This window comes from Musca autumnalis, unplaced genomic scaffold (genome assembly GCF_047663935.1).
Source record: "Musca autumnalis isolate F117 unplaced genomic scaffold, ASM4766393v1 scaffold_1, whole genome shotgun sequence".
Lineage (NCBI taxonomy): Eukaryota > Metazoa > Arthropoda > Insecta > Diptera > Muscidae > Musca > Musca autumnalis.
Genome location: NW_027411644.1, coordinates 231,946,472 through 231,964,443, shown reverse-complemented (window position 1 = coordinate 231,964,443; position 17,972 = coordinate 231,946,472). Strand labels below are relative to the sequence as shown.

The window sequence follows — 17,972 nt, the reverse complement described above, 5'->3', positions numbered from 1 at the left end:
AACTTAAACTTATATATTTCAAACATGAAAAATACGAAAGCCAATCTTGTAGAGAATTTTCGCAGCTATAAGATTTTCTCTACTCACATTTCGATAAGACTTACCGTTTTCCAGCAAATCGCGAAAACCTAACAAAAAGGCTAAAAATGTGACCTACAATTCTATATCTCAAAAATGGTAAAACCTAGGAACGAGTCATATCGGCCAAATCTCTAGAGAATTTTCCCGGCTACAACATTTTCCTTGGTTCCATTTCGATAGGACTTGCAGTTTCCAAACAAAATCGCAAAAACCAAAAATTACCCTAAAAATTTAAACTCTGACCGCAATTTATTTAAAAATTACAACAGCGATTTTTTCTTGTTTTTGGTCTTTTCTCATCTATGAACATTGATGTTTCAGAATCCACAAAAAGTTCCTAGGTGTAAGCGGTTTTTATTTATAGTTAGTTAAGGCACGCCGTACATGACATTGGTTTTATAAGGAGGTGATGCAGTCAGTGAATTATACCAATTTGAACTTCTATATCTCAAAAATGGTAAAACCTACAAAAACATCATAAAGGTCAATCTTGTAGGGAATTTTCACAGCTACAATATTTTGTCTAATCCCATTTCGATAGGATATGCGGTTTTCAAGCAAATCATGAAAACCTAAAAAACCCTAAAGACGTGAACTTTTATCGCGATTTATTTAAAAAGCGCTGCGGCGGTTTTTTTTATTTTTCCCATCTATGGACATTGAGGCTTCAGAATCCGCAAAAACTTCCCACGTGTAATCTCCTTTCATTTAAAGTTGATCCAAGATTTCTGTGGTATTCATTCTTATATGGGAGTAAAGGGGAGTTCATTTGTGATTCTGTCAAATACAGAATGAAGCTTTTATTACGTTTCTTGCTTATGTAATAATACCACACAATTTGAATTTTTCAAATGTTTTATGCATCACTGATTTTAATACCTATAATAAAATATTTGGACAGTCCCCGAAACTGTACGAATCTACTATTTTCGACATTTTTAATTTATCATTTCTTTCTTTATAAATTTAAAAAGTTTTACATGTTTTTGAGTGCGGGAACGCACAATGTGTGCAATGTTTTTAATATTTTTACACATGTAAACAGAAAAAATAAAGTACATAAAGCCATTTTGCTACTTTGTGTTATTATTTTTTCACACATTACTTTTCGACTGATTAATTTCCGTAGTAAAACTCCATAAACGCTTAACACGTATGGTCCCATAAATTACCACCAAAATCCCTGAGGAATCATTTCCACCCTCGCATTTTATTTTACTTGTGAATTCTTGTTAACATCCATCCAATTGTACAAAAACCCATAAATGTATGTCTTTTGCCCCCTAGTATTGCGAGGCGATTGTCATCAGTGTTGTCTGGCTGGCTGGCAACACTTAATAGATTTAACGCTCACGGCGGGCATCCATGAATTATTGAATGAAAGCAAAGAGCGAATGAGACTCCGCACACATTCAGTTAATGCCGGACAATAGTGTCGAACAGATCATTAGAATAGCGAAGAAGCGCGCTAATAAAATTCTACGGTAATGAAATTGAAGACAAATGAAATAAATCAATTACGCTTGGATTGGTTATTATGTTCTGTATTAAGTAGAAGTGATAAGTGGCTGTATTAAGTGCAATTTTGCGAAATTTATTATGTGGCGATACTGGAATAATAAAAAAACTGTTTTTGTATTAAGTGTCATTACTAGATAGAAACTTGACCACTCTTCAATAAAAATAAAAATCTTGTTTTTTTTTTTGTGACTACCAGTAATAGAATTAAATGCAAAGAAACTTAAGTCACAAATAAGCGCCAACATACATTTAAATGTATGTATCTATAACTGTGCTAATCGACAATTTATTCTAGATGATTATCATGTATATGCTCTCAAAATCTACAAACTAAGTTTCATACATACATACATATTTACCTATTTTTGAACAAAACATATTTTTTATTTGTATATAAAGAAATATATACAGTGAGTGTCATATTCGGAATAAAATTCAACACTGTATTTGAGAAGTACAAAGGCAAAAAACTAAATATTTTAAAAAACGTGTTGGTATGGAATATAAGTATAAAAAGTAACAATATATTTATTATTGTATGCCAAAAAAAAAATATTTTTTAGAAAATTTTAAGTCGGCGAAGGTATACAAAAAAATGAAAAAAAAAACATAGAAGAAGGAGTAAAACGTCATTAAGTTCTTTCGGGCCGAACATTGTATACCCTCCATCACGCACTGAAGTAAATTGGAATAATTAGTGTTGTTTCCTTTGGAGAAACACTAAAGAATTGGGTACATAAGCTGCCTCGCCTGGTTGCCTTCCTTTCCTGCTTCATTTCTGACATAACACAAATAATAGAATAAAGAAGAAAAGGGCAACCTAGTTCGAAATTGGCTCTTTCTTCTTTATAGTAATCGTCCGAACACCATTACCACATAGGACTTAAAATTTTTGTATTTGAACGTAGTTTAATACAAAAAAATTTAAAGAAAATCGAAGGGGTCGAACATCTCTAAAAATTGATTTTAAATATTAAATCGCGAAAATAGCGTCCAAGCCCACTGCGCACATTTTGTTTTTATTTAATAACTGATAAAACAACAAAACATACCAAAAAAGATTTTTTCAAATTGGAGCAATACTGAAGAAGTTATGAGTATTTCTCTGCATGTAGTTTTTACAGAATTTGACTTTTTCAAGGCGCGATATCTGTGGAACCGTTAGTAAAAAAATTAGGACAATTTTTTTAAATAATGGTAGTTTAATACCAAGAAAATCTAAGAGTACAATCATTGTTAAAAATTAATTCTAAATATAAAATCGCGAAAATTTCATCCAAGCCCATTATGCAAATTTTTTATATTTTTTTAGTAAATAGCAAAACAACAAAAAATACAAAAAAATATTTTTTTAAATTGGACCAATATTAAAGAAGTTATCAGTATTTCGTTGCATATATTTTTTACGGAATTCGACTTTTTTATATTAAAATGTTTTGCTGATAAGCAGCATCGCCACATCAGAAATAAAGGAAATCAAAAACCTCATTTTGTCCGATTTCACTCAGAAACCCTAAACTAATAAGTCTATGTGGTGGAGGAGCTAAAGGCCTGGGCACATAAGCTGCCTCGCCTGGTTGCCTTGCTTACCTGCTTCATTTCTGACATAACACAAATAATAGAATAAATAAGAAAAGGGCAACCTAGTTCGAAATTGGCTCTGTCTTCTTTATTATTTTATTTTATGTTATGCCATTTTTTCTGATTTTTTTTTAAATGTCTCAATAAAATTTGTCCTTAATACCTTTGTCCAAAATTTCTATTTCCTGTATTTTTGAAGCTAAGAGTACATATTTATCATTATATATTATATGTTTATCATAAAAATATAGAAAAACAAGCACAGTGGGCTTTAATGAAATTTTCGCTGAAGCATTTTTAAAATCGAAAAATGACGCAGTTTTTAAGATGTTTGAGATAAATTCATAAATATAAAATCAATACAAATATTTATAAATGAAACTTTTAAGTTTTTTAATAAAGTAATAAATTTTGCACAAAGGTATAAGGAAAAATTGAATTCACAAATTTTAAAAAATTAAGAAAAATTAGTGGTCGTCCGAACCCCATTACCACATAAGACTTAAATTTTTTGTAATTGGACGTAGTTTAATTCAAAAAAAATTTAGAGAAAATCGAAGGTTCGAACATCTTTAAAAATTGATTTTAAATATTAAATCGCGAAAATAGCATCCAAGTCCACTGTGCAAATTTTTTTTGCTATTTTTTATTTAATAGCTGATAAAACAACAAATCATACGAAAAGATGTTTTCAAATTGGACCAATATTAAAGAAGTTATGAGTATTTCTTTGCATGCAGTTTTTACAGAATTTGACTTTTTCAAGGCGAGATATCTCTGGAACCGTTAGTCAAAAAAAAAATCTGAAAATATACTAAAATGTTTTGCTAATAAGCAGCATCACCACAGGAAAAAATAAAGGAAATCAAAAACCTCATCTTGAAAAAGTGTCCGATTTCACTCAGAAATCCCCATATATTTGTTTTGATATTTTATTTGAAAATTTATCTTGAACATTTTGAAAACTGTTGTTGGCGTTTTTTATTGTTGGACTGCAGAATTTTACATCTTTGTGTTTATTTCAGCTTGAGTCCATATTTTGTTGTAATTCAATTGTTTGAATAACAACAAAATATTTTAAAGTGGATATGAAATTGATTAGTTGCGGGCGAAGGGTAGGGAATACTATAGTTTCAGTTGTCACCAAACAACTTCATCAGTTCCCTTTTTCGCCGACTCTGTATCGATAAACAGGTCAATAAAGCCATCTAGCAAATTAAACAAAATGAGAAATTTGCTGTATGGCCCTAAAGCTGTTTACCCTACAAATTGAGTCGAACTAAAGAATTTTATATCCACCACTGTTTTTATGTCGTCTTTGCTTCGCAAAGAATACGAACATAGGAATGTTGCTTCAATAAGCGGGGGTAAAAACAACAAGAAAGTTGTTTTTGCATTACGCATTAGTCAACAAGGCCGTGCTGATGCCTATTATTGTTGTTGGCGTTTTTTATTGTTGGACTGAAAACTTCTTAATTTTGCAATTTTATGAATTGTTTAGTAATTAGTGTACCAGTATTAGTGGGTATTACTGAATTAAGTTTTTGTGTACCCGCGATAGGTTTAGCCATTGCATATCTAAAATTCAAATTCTCTTTTGTATTTATATAATCACCTTCTGAAGGAAATGTTCCTTTAATATTTAGTAGTTTATGTGGCTCGTACACGCAGAGAAAAAATATTTTTCGCTTTTGTTGGAACAAAAATATCTGTTTTGGTTCCAAAAATGTATTTGTTTTCTTCAAACATTGTAATCCAAATCCAAAAATACCATCTTTTGTTCCAAACATAGAAAACAAAAACAACTTTCGAATTTCCGCAATATTGTAAAAATCGTTAACAATACCGATTGTAGGAACTATCATAATATAATTTGTTTACAAAAAGTATTGCCAACCCAGAAAACCAGCCCAGAAATTTTTGATTTGAGTGTATATACTTCTCATATACACTTTTCACATAACTTGGATATAAATGTCGCGTATAATATTGCAATCATTGATGAACACAATACATGGTTTGCTGCATTGGCTGACAACAAAGACAAACAAAAAGCCACAAGCACCCACCACAACATAAGGAATAATTAAACACCATAACAAACTCGGGTATAACACCAAACCTCAAAGCACAATGAAGATAGAAGAATGAAACAAAACAGAAACAAATAAAAACAAGAGTCTCATTGTTGGTATACATACACACAAAAACAAAGATAAAGGCATCATGTCATACAAACAAAACTCACCATAATTGTTTTTTTCAACACGTCATCGAATAGTAAGAGAAGAGAAAAAATTGTCGAAGAAAAGAGAGAACTATTGTCCAGTTGACAAAAACTATTTTTGGATTTAACAAAACCCAATTGTTGGAATCACAATACTACATTTGGAATTTAACAATATCTTTACAATACATATTTTGCTCTTCGAATATTGTTGGATCAATCATATTTTTTTCTCTGCGTGTATGCTCTTTCGTATAATTCCCGAGCTGTAGTTATTTGGTCATCAATTTACTTATTTTATTGTCCGGCTGGAACAATAAATGCTGATCCATTTTAAAAATCGAAAATAACGCAGTTTTTTAGATGTTTAAGATGGATCAGCATTTATTGTACCAGCCGGAAAGATAAATTCTTAATTAAAACAACAAAACAAATGTTAATAAATTTTGTTTTTATATTTTGTTGGTAAAATATCAAATGTGAAACTGGTGTAAAGGAAAAAATGTATTGACAAATTGTAAAAAAAAAATAAGAAAAAATAGTAATCATTCGAATCCCACTATTAAAATTTTGTAATTAATCGTAGTTTAATACAAAAAATTTCAAGAAAATCGAAGAATAAAATCATTTTTAAAAATTGATTTAAAATATTAAGTCTGAAAATTGCATCCAAGCCCACTGTGCAGATTTTTTTTCCAATTTTTTATTAAATAGAGAACCTCATTTTGAAAATGTGTCCGATTTCACTCAGAAATCCACATATATATTCTTGATCAGCATGAAAGTCTCAAATAACCATGTCCGTCCGTTTGTCAGCTGAATTCAAAATACGGACAGCAATTTTTAAGACAGAAATTTGTAATTTGGTATAGAAGTCTATATTTCTCATAGGATGTTTTGTATTGAAAATAGGCTATATCAGTCCACATTTTGGTACAGCTCCTATATAACGATACCTCCCGATTTTCGGTATTTTGAAGGATTTAGGCTCATTTTGACACCGAAATGGCTGAAATTGGTATTTAGTCTTTGTTGGGGGTGCAAAACTTTTCACCTGAAATTTTCATATAGCCTCCATAGAACGGAACCTCCCGATTTTCGGTATATTGAAGGTTGTGGCCTCAATATTCTACCGAAATGGCTGAAATTTGTCATTTAGTCTTCGTTGGAAGTATAAATCTTTTCACTTGAAATTTGTATAAGTCCACGTCTTCATATAGCCCGTATAGAACGGTACCTGCTGATTTTCCGTATTTTGAAGGTTGTGGCCACAATATCCTACAGGCATGTAGGATATTTGGTCTTCGTTGGGGATATGAAACTTTCTACCTGAAATTTGTGGGTATAGGTCGACATGTTTATAGATACCCCATATAACGGTACTTACCACTTTTCGGTATTTTGAAGGTTGTGGGGATATAAAATATTCGAGAAGAGAATTATAAGTATAGCTCCACGTCTTTATAGAGCCCCCATATAACGGTACCTCACGATTTTTGGTATTTTGGATATTTTGGCTCCAATATCCCATAGAAATGGCTGAAATTATGTATTTTGTCTTCGTTGGGGATATAAAAGTTTCCACTAGAAATATGTCTGTATAGGCCTATGTCTTCATATAGCTTCCATAAAACTTTACCCCCGATTTTCGTTATTTTGAAAGTTTTAGCAACATTATTCAACCGGAATGACTAAAATTTTGTATTTACAAAACATATTTATAGGTAAAAAATCCCTTGCAATAAGTCAGACAATTTTATGTATTTTGACGGTATTTTGTCAAATTTTCAAACCGAGATTGCTATAATGTAATATGGTATGTTGCCAGAGGATACAATGTTTGGAAAGAACAACGATGGTGACTCATATGAGCTCTTTTAAAGGGAATAATATCAGTTAAGATATTCTTCTCTTACAAGGAATAGGAGGAAGAGCTTAGTACTTTCATAAACGAAAGGAACCTAATTGTTCCTTTTCACTTAAATACAGTTCGTGGTGGACCGAACTTGACGTGTAATATCAACTTGCTGTGTAATATCAATGAGACCTCGATGTTTTCTACCAAAGAGAATCCGAAATATTAAACTGTAGTTTCAGAGTGTATATCAAAAGTTGTTATACATTGAGATTCCGAAAATGTAGCAAGCCCTGCATAATAACTCCAAAACCTACAATTTTCCGATTTGAATGTTTGTACCTACTGAGAGAGAGCAATATAAATGATAGAAAACTTAACAAAAAATCTCTCGTAATACATATAAATCGCAGTCCTATACCGACAATTCTCCCTGGGGAATCTTTAAGTTCGTGTGGGCCTAACTTTTTATACCCTACACCATAAAATATTCTGAACTAAAAGCGAATATTCACTTTCCTTTCCTATACACCAAAATCCTATGGGAGCTAAAACATAGACCTACGTTGGCAATTTTTTGGTGTTGCGACCATTGGGTATCTAAAATGTCAGATTACCGCTATTTTGATAATAACATGTAGCCAAAATTCCCAAAATACCGAAAATCTGGAGGAATCGTTATATGGGGTCTACACCAAGCTTGGAACTATGTTAACCATTTTGGTAGAGAAGTTTGGTAAACCTGAAAGGTCAAATTACGGGTGGTTAAGTTAAATAAATATAGCAAAAACTCTCATAATACCGGATATCGGGAGGTAAACTTTTATGGGGGCTATACCAAGCTTGGACCTATGTTTTCAATTTTTGGTGAAGAAAATTCTTGACTGCGGGGAACCTCAAATATAAAATTACAGCTAGATCGTTCAAGCATTTAAGCTAAAATTCTCAAAATACCCAAAATCGGGATGTATCGTTATATGGGGGCTATACCTAAACATGGACCTATGTATGTTAACAATTTTTGGTAAGAAGTTTTGTGACTGCAGGGAACCTCAAATGTCAAATTGCAGCTAGTTCGGATGAAAATTGTAGTTAAAATCCTCGAAATACCGAATATCGGGTGTATTATTATATGGGAGTTATACCAAAACATGGACCGAAATAACCCATCCTGCTTATGGAAAAAAGATACTCGGATGCCAAAATGTTTCGCTCTGGCTCAATTTTTGTGGATGCTAGAGTGATTACAACAGACGAACGCGGCTAAATCGACTCAGAATTTTATCCTGATCATGAATATATGTATATACTTTATAGGGTTGCAAATGATTATTTCAATGCGTTACAAACGGAAAAACAAACTTAATATACCCTCCATACTATGGTGGAGGGTATAATAAAAATAATAAATACATGTGTTGACATTATGAAAATGTGTAATCTATTTACAACAAAATTTAATTAAATGTTTCTTTCGAATTAGCTTTACAGCATGTGAATTACTTAAAATATAATTAAAAACACATTTGTCAAAATGTTGTTTTACTGAAAGATAAGTTCTCTTGATTTGGGAACATTGATTTTGTTTACACCTTAAATTATCGGTATATTAGAGTGGGTTTCTATTAACGAATTTCACATTTATTTGATTCACAAAAAAAAATTAAAAAAATACACATTTTATTTTATATTACGTCACCGGTTAATGTTTGCAAATTTCAAAACATACTATTGTTGTTTCCTCTAATTTATATATAAATTTAATTTATCCAATTTAATTCACACTCGTATACAAATTGAGAGAGATAAAACAGAGTCAATACTCATGGCACATTAAAATATCGGACACTCGCCTAAGGCAAATGACCGATAGGCGTTTTTCGTCACGTGTAAGCATATACTTTTGTACGCATTCATATTAATAACATACATACACTTCTTAGTGGCGTGTGGTTTTGTTGTTGCGACAACACAACAAATTCGAAAACTTAATAATGATATTAGCAAATGGGCAACACGTAGTGATCATAATACAATGTAATGATCATTAATATTAAATTAAATAATACTCAATTTTCATAAATGTTCATTAGGGCGTTCCAAAAACATTTTTTATGAAATTGGTTGATTACATATCGACGCCTCCAAACAATAGTATGCTAAGTCGACTTAGCATGTTTTCAAGTTCTTTACATTTTTATATTTAACGTCCTTTAACTTAAATTCTGTCAAATTTTGGTAATGATCGGACAATCCGAACAGAAGTTATAAACAAATATTTACTTAGCATGGTACTGAAGGTCAAAGAAATTTCCAAACTTTTAGAGCTTGTCCTGCAAAACTCGCTTTTCAGAATTAGCAAACTATTATTTGGAGGTGTCGAACGTCTTTTAACTTAAATTCTGTCTAATTTTGGTAATGATCGGTCAATCCAAACAGAAGTTATAAACAAATATTGACTTAGCATAGTACTGAAGTTCAAAAAAATTTCCAAACTTTGAGAGCTTCTCCTGCAAAACTCACTTTTTAGACTTAGCATACTATTATTTGGAGGTGCCGATATATGCGGCAATTTTAATGTTTTGGTACATAGGGCCTTAAGCTTTAAATACGCAAATGCAATTTAGTAAGTTTTATTAGTACCCACCATAATCATAAAAATTACGTCTTTTTGTACCCTTTAGCACAGTATGGAGCATGGCACAATTACCAAGGTAGTGGTATCGTAAAATTTTGAATATGTTATGTCAAAATTGTCTTTATGTTTTTGGAGAAATTACAACAGAAATAATTTTTTTTATAAAGGGATTTGACTTTTCATATTCAAACAGCTGGTGCGATACCTGGGTAATTGTGCCATGGTATGGAGGGAATATTAAGTGTGTTTTTCCATTTGTAACGCAATGAAATGATCATTTAATAAAAGTAAAGTATATATATTCTTGGTGCCACCGTGGTGCAACGGTATGCACACCCGCCTTGCACGCTAAAGGTCGTGGGTTCGATTCCCAGGTCAGGCAACATCAACCATCAACGGTGGCAAAATACCCCTCAGTAATGTTAGCGACATTTCCTGAGTAGTTCAGCCTTGTAAAACTTCTCTACAAGTGGTGTCGAAGATACGCCGCACAGTGCTGCCGAATCTGAAAGAATTTTGTCGATATGTGCGCAAATAATGATGTTATAGCTCTTTAAATATGAAAAATAGTTCCCAGGTAATCTAAAGCGATAATCATATGAAAATTACACGACATTTAAAATAACATTTTCTGAAAAGTTTGATGATAATATTTAAAGTTTTGGATGAGGCTTTGATGGGTGGGCTATAAATATAAAATTTTAGTACAAAAAGTTGACATCAACTGCACATGGGCAAAGTACCGTTATCAAGAATTAAAAATTTAAATTTGATAAGAATAATATAAATTCTTAATATTTGGTAGAGCATATCTTTTGATTGCCACCTATTGCCACCTTGGCTCTTGATTTCCTTTAATTGGACGTCTCTTCCGAAGCGAAATGTGTAAAAACATTCTGCCCATCCCTGCAACCTTCTGAGATATATCGGTTCAGATTTTATATACCCCCATATATATCGCTTCCCGATTTTGCTACAACTTGTTCTATTTTGATCGGACAGTCTTCAAATTTAGTACGTTTTATTTTCTTAAGGCTACACCGATTTTCACAAGAATCGGTTCAGATTTGGATATAGCTCCCATATATATCTCTCCCCAATTTCGCTATAACTCGGTCAATTTTAATCGAATAGCCTTCAAATTTTATGCGTGATATTTTCTTAGGCCTTAAATAGTTTCACCGATTTTCGTAAAAATCGGTTCAGATTTGGATATAGCCCCCATATATATCTTCCCCCGATTTTGCTATAAATCGCTCAATTCTTGATGAATAGCCTTCAAATTTAACATGGGATGTTCCTCAGGCCCCTGTTCAGTTTTACCGTTGACCTAGATTGATGAATTTTTGCACAAGTACTTATGAGGGCACAGGAATGAAAAATATCAACTTTGGTCCATATCGGTTCAGGTTTGAATATGGCTTCGATATATAATTTCGCCCGATGTCACACAATTACGGATAATTACGTCATACTTTCCTAATTTAATCAATATCTCACATACATACATTGCGTGTTTAGTGCATCGAATACATAAAATCGGGCGAAAATTTATATGATAGCTTTATCCAAATCTAAACCGATTTTTGTCAAAATCAATCGGTGAAACTGAAAAAGGTCTTAAGAAAACATCCCAAGGCAAATTTGCATGCTATTTTCCGATTGATAGCAAAATCGGTGAAAGATATATGGAGGCTATATCCATATCTGTACCGGTTTTTGCGAAATCAGATCAAAATCGGTAAAACTGAACAGTGGTCTCAGGAAAGATCCAATGTTAAATTTGAAGGCTATTCATTAAAAAATTGAGCGATTTATAACAAAATCGGGGAAAGATATATATGGGAGCTATATCCAAAACTGAACCGATATTTATGACAATCGGTGAAACTACTCAGGGGCCTAAGAAAATATCACATATAAAATTTGAAGGCTTTTCGATTAAAATTGACCAAGTTATAGCAAAATGGGGGAAAGATATATATGGGGGCTACATCCAAATCTGAACCTATGTTTGTGAAAATTGGTAGAGCTACTCAGGGAAAATATTACATACTAAATTTGAAGGCTGTTCGATCAAAATTGACCGAGTTATAGCAAAATCGGGGAAAGATATATACATATGTGGGCTATATCCAAATCTGAACCGATATGGACCAAAGTTTAAATTTTTCATTCCTATGCCCTTATAAGTACTTGTGCAAAAATTCATCATCCTAGGTCAACTCCTTCTATTTTTGTCCACTTTTGTATGGAAGCGGCAACACTGTGCGCCGTTCGGACTCGGCGATAAACAGTAGGCCCCATATCATTGAGCTAATATGAATCGGGGTGCACTCATTGATATGAGAGAAGTCTCCCTTGTCCCCTCTGGGATGTTTGTGGAACAATTATTATTATATTCTTTCTTGGTCAGTAGTGCGATTCTCTAACTTATTTTTGAGTTACCGACAAAAATCGGCAAGATTAAAACGCAAAATTATGAATGAAATGTTCAAATAAAATTTGTCAACACTGTTGCTATCGGTAGAACTTTGCGACTACTTTCTTACTACCGAATAATATCGTTAATTACCGAAATTATGAGCATTTTAATTTTACCTATTTTTGTCGGTAATTCCAAAAATGTGTTAGAGAATCGCACTACAGATAAAATTCTGAGTCGATCTACCATGTCCGTCAATCTAGCGCCCACAAAACTTGAGGTATATTCTTTTGCACTCGAGTAAGTTGGTTTCGGCCAAAAAATTTGCAACGCTTCGAAATAATGGTCGTAGACCCATACTTATATATACCAAAATGAATGTCTCGACAAGCTGAGCTGAGATCTAGCGTCCTTCCCTCCCCGTCCGTCTGTCCATCTAAACCTTGTAATCATGCTACACAATTTTGATCGGATCGTCACCAAATTGTATGTGTTCTCGGAGAGATAGAAGCCTATTGATTTTGGGGTCAGAATGGGCAAGAAACTTATTTGGAGAAAAAATCAACGTTTTATTCCAAAACAAATACATATCTCAGCGTCTATAAGGGGTATACCAAAGGCAAAAACTGACAATGAAAGTAGAAAATATCACCTTTCTAACGATGTAAAGTAATTTGTCGTATGTGATCAAACTACGAAGATATCACAATAGTATCAAATAAATCCCAAATTTTCATTTTTGCGATTTTAATTATGACGAATATTATAGCTTTGGTTGGGACTTTCCAAAAGCAAAGCCTGACTATGAAAGTAGAAAAATTCCATCTTTACAATAATGCAAAGTAGTTTGGCGTAGGTGGCCAAATAACGGAGATATTGCAATAGTCGGTAATTCATCCCATTTATCCATTTTTTTTTTAAGTCACGCTACAGGTCGCAATTTTGATCGGATCGCCAAGAAATATTAGGGTTAATGGGGGTTCCTTAGATGGGGTCGGAATGAGCAAAAAATTTATATTGAGAACATTTAACGTTTTATTCATATTCGAATAACACCGCTTCTAGTAGGCGTTTTTCAAAAGGAAAGCCAGTCTATAGAAGGAGATAAGATTTTCTTTACATTGCCAAGTAGGTTGGCGTAGGTAGTCAAACAACGGAGATATCGCAAAAGTCGGTAATGTATTTTTTCATTTTTTATGACAATTTTAATAGTTTGGAGTTTTTACTTTAATGACAAATAATTTTGATATAATATGGTACATTTGTTACTGGACCAAATTCCGCCACACATTCCAAATTTAATCGAAATCGGACATATATAGCGTGTTTGGTGCAGTAAATACGTGAAATTAAAAATATTTGTCACGATAAAGTAAAATGGAATGAACTTGTAGATACCCTATGTTCCCAAACGGAATAAATAAAGGAAAAAACTGTATATGGTAGCTATATCCAAATCTGAACCGATTTCGATATAATTTTCCACATTTATTTCTAGACGCAATTCAGTCACACGTACCATATTTCGTCGAAATCGGACATATATAGCGTGATTGGTGCAGTAAATACGTAAAATGGGCCGAAAATATATATGGGTGTTATGTCCAAATCTGAACCGATTTCAACATAATTTGCCACATTTATTTTTGACCGAATTCAGTCACACGTCCCACGTGTTTGGTGCAGCAAATACCTGAAATCGGCCGAACATATATATGACAGCTATATCCAAATCTAAACCGATGCACAGTGCGAAATATGGGAAGTTTATTGGAACTTTAAGGAATTTTGAAAGTACCCTGTAGGAAGTGTGGGGTCATGTGTTGACATGTCGCCACTTTGTCTACTAATATGGTGACAAAGTCACCATTGACTTTGTCACCAGGTTGTCAACTATTGATACCTTTACCTTAATAAGAAGAAGCATTGTGTATATTGACAGATGATAGCCCAACGAAGCATCTTTTTTTAATTTTCTTAATTGTTTGGCGTAAAATAATTTTTGCGGTTGGTGAAAAAAGTGTTTTTGTAAAAATCAATAAAATATCGTGAAAACTTGAAGCATATAATTTTAATAACAAGTATGAGCAAAAGAAAATATAAAAGACATGTGAAAAATACACAATTCTATAGCAAAGTACGAATTCTGAGGCGACTAACAACATTTGTGGTGAATTTTCGACAATTAGACATTATGTGGAACCTTTAGGGAAGATTGTGGAGCCTGATATATATATTGTCCCGTCTCGCTGGAAATGCTGAATGCAACTAAAGATAATAATGAATTACAATGTTGAAGAATTATTTGGCAAAAATCGATTGTGAGATTTTGCCAATGTTATACAGCTGTAATAGGCAAGCAAATTTAAGGACATATTATTTATTTATGTTTATTTATACATGTTTATTCTTTCCAATTCCTAGATGTTATATCAACATTCAGCGAATCGCCTGATAAAACGTTAAGTGCAACAGAAGAAGAACTATTTTAAGCAGACAAGTCATTGGTGCGACTTGGCCAAGAAAATAAAACGAAAACGTTTTTTTTTTTAATATTTATTTACTAATTTTTACTTATGTGGAATCTTTGGCTTAGCCATTTAAAAAGATAAAAATACTACCTCCAATGTCTATACTGACTCACTACCTCCAATGTCTATACTGACTTACTACCTCCAATGTCTATACTGACTTACTACCTCCAATGTCTATACTGACTCACTACCTCCAATGTCAACACATGGTTCCTCAGGAACTACTGACTTACTATTGACATACTAGTTCCATTGTCAGTACTGACTTTCGAATGACACGTTCATACAAAATGTCTATAGGAAATTACATTAGTTGTCTACAGTTTGTCAGTAGTGCTGTTGACAATGTCAGTAGTAAGTCAGTATAGATTCGCTATTGACATTTCCTACAGGGTACATAATATTAATTAAATTTTAATTGAATTCGTTAGCTAAGTACTCCACTGCAAATGACCCATACTCAATTTGGCAATTTACTCCGCGAAACGACTTAAAAATGCAATTAAAGTTGCAATTTCGTTTCATAATTTTTTTTCTAAAAAAATATAATTTGGATTCATTAAAAAAATAGAGTGGCGCGGACAAATGGTAGGTCAGTATGCCATGATTTATTTTTCTTAATATTTTACAAAACTATTATAATATTTTACTTTTAAAAAAATTCAAAAACTCTTATTGTTTTCGTGCAATTTTAATCGGAAAGAAGTGCTTTTTTGAAGTTCTCAAAATATTTTTTTTATTTTCCGTGGATATTTCAAAAGTGATTCCCGTATATTCACGTTTTAAGATATATATGATCTGAAATATTGGGGTCTCCTCTGTTCGCAAAGCCATAAAACAGCTGCGGTAACGTGCGGTCTTCGGAGAAATTCAAGTTTTTTAAAATGACTTCGGAAACTTCATTTAATTGCATTTTCGAAAATGGAAGGTAAACGCGGCGATGAACGCCGTTGTTGACTGTGTTTTGAAGAAATGGACTCATTAATTAACAAATGATGATTTCTGTTAAATTAAGAATCCTCTCGCAATTTTTAATAGTTTTGACCTGTAAATGTTGGTGATTTATATATAGTGCAACATTTTTGAATGCTGTGGTGCAAATCCCAATATACGTTAAAAATAGTAATGCAGTTCCAACCTGAACTTGATCTGCGAGGCATTAAATTAATGGCACAGACCTGCTAAATAGACCGATAAACATTATAGATACAAATGAAAACAAACAGTTATAGACATTTTACTGCTTAATGGATGTGTAGGGTTGTGGGGCTTCACCCAGAAGTGGACCTATGTTGACAGCTTTTATGTGACATCTTAAAATTTACACTTGCATCAAAATCTGTTGCAATTTTTGTCTTCAACATTTAAAATATCTAATATGAGGGAACCCGTCAAAAACGCGTACCTACGATGTTAATATTTCGCACAGAGGTTTTCTATATACGAAGAACATAAAACGCCAAAATACAACCAAATACGTTGGAAAATGTGTCTCTAACATTTAAAATATGTCCCATCGACCGGTAACGTTCAATGGGGTCTATACCAAAAAGCGAACCTATATTGAAAATACTTTGTACATAAGATTTCTATCCGCTGAAAACTCAATATACCAATTTGCAGCAAAATCGATTGAAAAATGAATGTAAAACGTAAAAAGGACGGCCGCCGTTACATGAACGCTACGGGAAACCGCGGGCCTATGTGGCCCAATTTGAGCCCCACAATATCCACTAATATAAGAAACATTTTTGCAAAATTTTAGGAATCTACACCCTTTACTTTAAAAGTTATTAGTAAAGTTCCGCTAAAGTGCTCATATTTCACACTGTGCGATGTCGATATAGTTTGGCATATTTATTTCCAAACCGAATTCAGACCAAATTTCATCGAAATCGGACATATATAGCGTGTTTGGTACAGCGAATGTTAAATATGTTAAATCGGCCTAAAATATATATAAATCTGGACCGATTTCGATATAATTTCGTACATTTATTTTAAGAGCGAATTCAGTGACCCGTTCCAAATTTCATCAAAATCGGACGTATATAGCGTGTTTGATGCAGGAAATACGCCAAATCGGCCGAAAATATATGTGGGAGATATATCAAAATCTAAACCGATTTTCACCAAAAACAATGGCGTTCTTACTATGGCTAAAAAATTATTTTATGCCTCATCTAAACCGGGCTAAAACTACTGTTTTTTTGCATTTATCGGACATTTATCTCAGAAACTATTAGGAATTTGGCCTTGCTGTCTTTGAAATATTGTAGCCCTAATCTAGTAGAACTTATCTATCAGATCACTTAACAGACTACATAAGAAAAACTCCATCTAGGGCATCAAAATCGATAAAATATAGAAAATTTTGCATAATTGCTGAATTTTTTGTCAGTATTAGCCAAAGTATTGGAAGTTAAACCAAGTAACCGTTTGTAAAAATATTCCAAATAAAGTTCGCAGCAATTCTTCAGAACATTCTGAAACTCTAAAATGCTTACTTCATATTGTTTCATCGATACTTGGTATTTTGCATCATATTTCTTACAACACGTATTTCAAACACAGTTCACGCCAACAGTTTATAATCGCATTTCGGATTTCACCACATTATTGACATATTTATTAAATGGTTGTTGAAAAATATACTGAAAACTACGTGATAAAGGCATTTTGCAACAATGACATGTTCTGAAGAGTTGTTTTTTAAATTCCAGCGAATATTTTTCCAAAAGAAAACATTAACAAAAAATTAACGCTTTTGCAGATATGGTACGAAATGTATACAAATTATGGAAATTTTCGATATTTTATAAAATTCGAGACAATAAATGTAGTTTTTCGAGTTTATTATTTCTTCAAATATTTTATTCTAGCCCTTATCTACAAATTTGCTTCAGGTGTCAGATGAAGATTCATATAGGTTTCAGAGATATAGCCCAGAATTGCTTTTGCTAGCGATCTTGTCGTTTGGGTCTGTACTTTCAAAAAAATCCACAGCACAAATTGTTTGCACAAGATTACCTTAAAAATTTTGTACAGTGTAATTATAAAAATAAAAAATTCGTATGTCTACACACACCCAATAAAGTGAGGTAGACGAT

The 17,972-nt window shown here is 32.6% G+C and overlaps 1 protein-coding gene across 1 annotated transcript in view; it reads left to right on the top strand.

Annotated features, from left to right (window-relative positions):
* Positions 1–1,364: 1,364 nt before the first annotated feature.
* Positions 1,365–17,972, top strand: part of LOC141389203 (uncharacterized) — a 33,567-nt gene continuing 16,959 nt past the window's right edge. The window contains exon 1 of the mRNA XM_073960366.1: positions 1,365–1,565. The gene's annotated coding sequence lies outside the window, so the exon portion shown is untranslated. The remainder of the gene's footprint in view (positions 1,566–17,972) is intronic.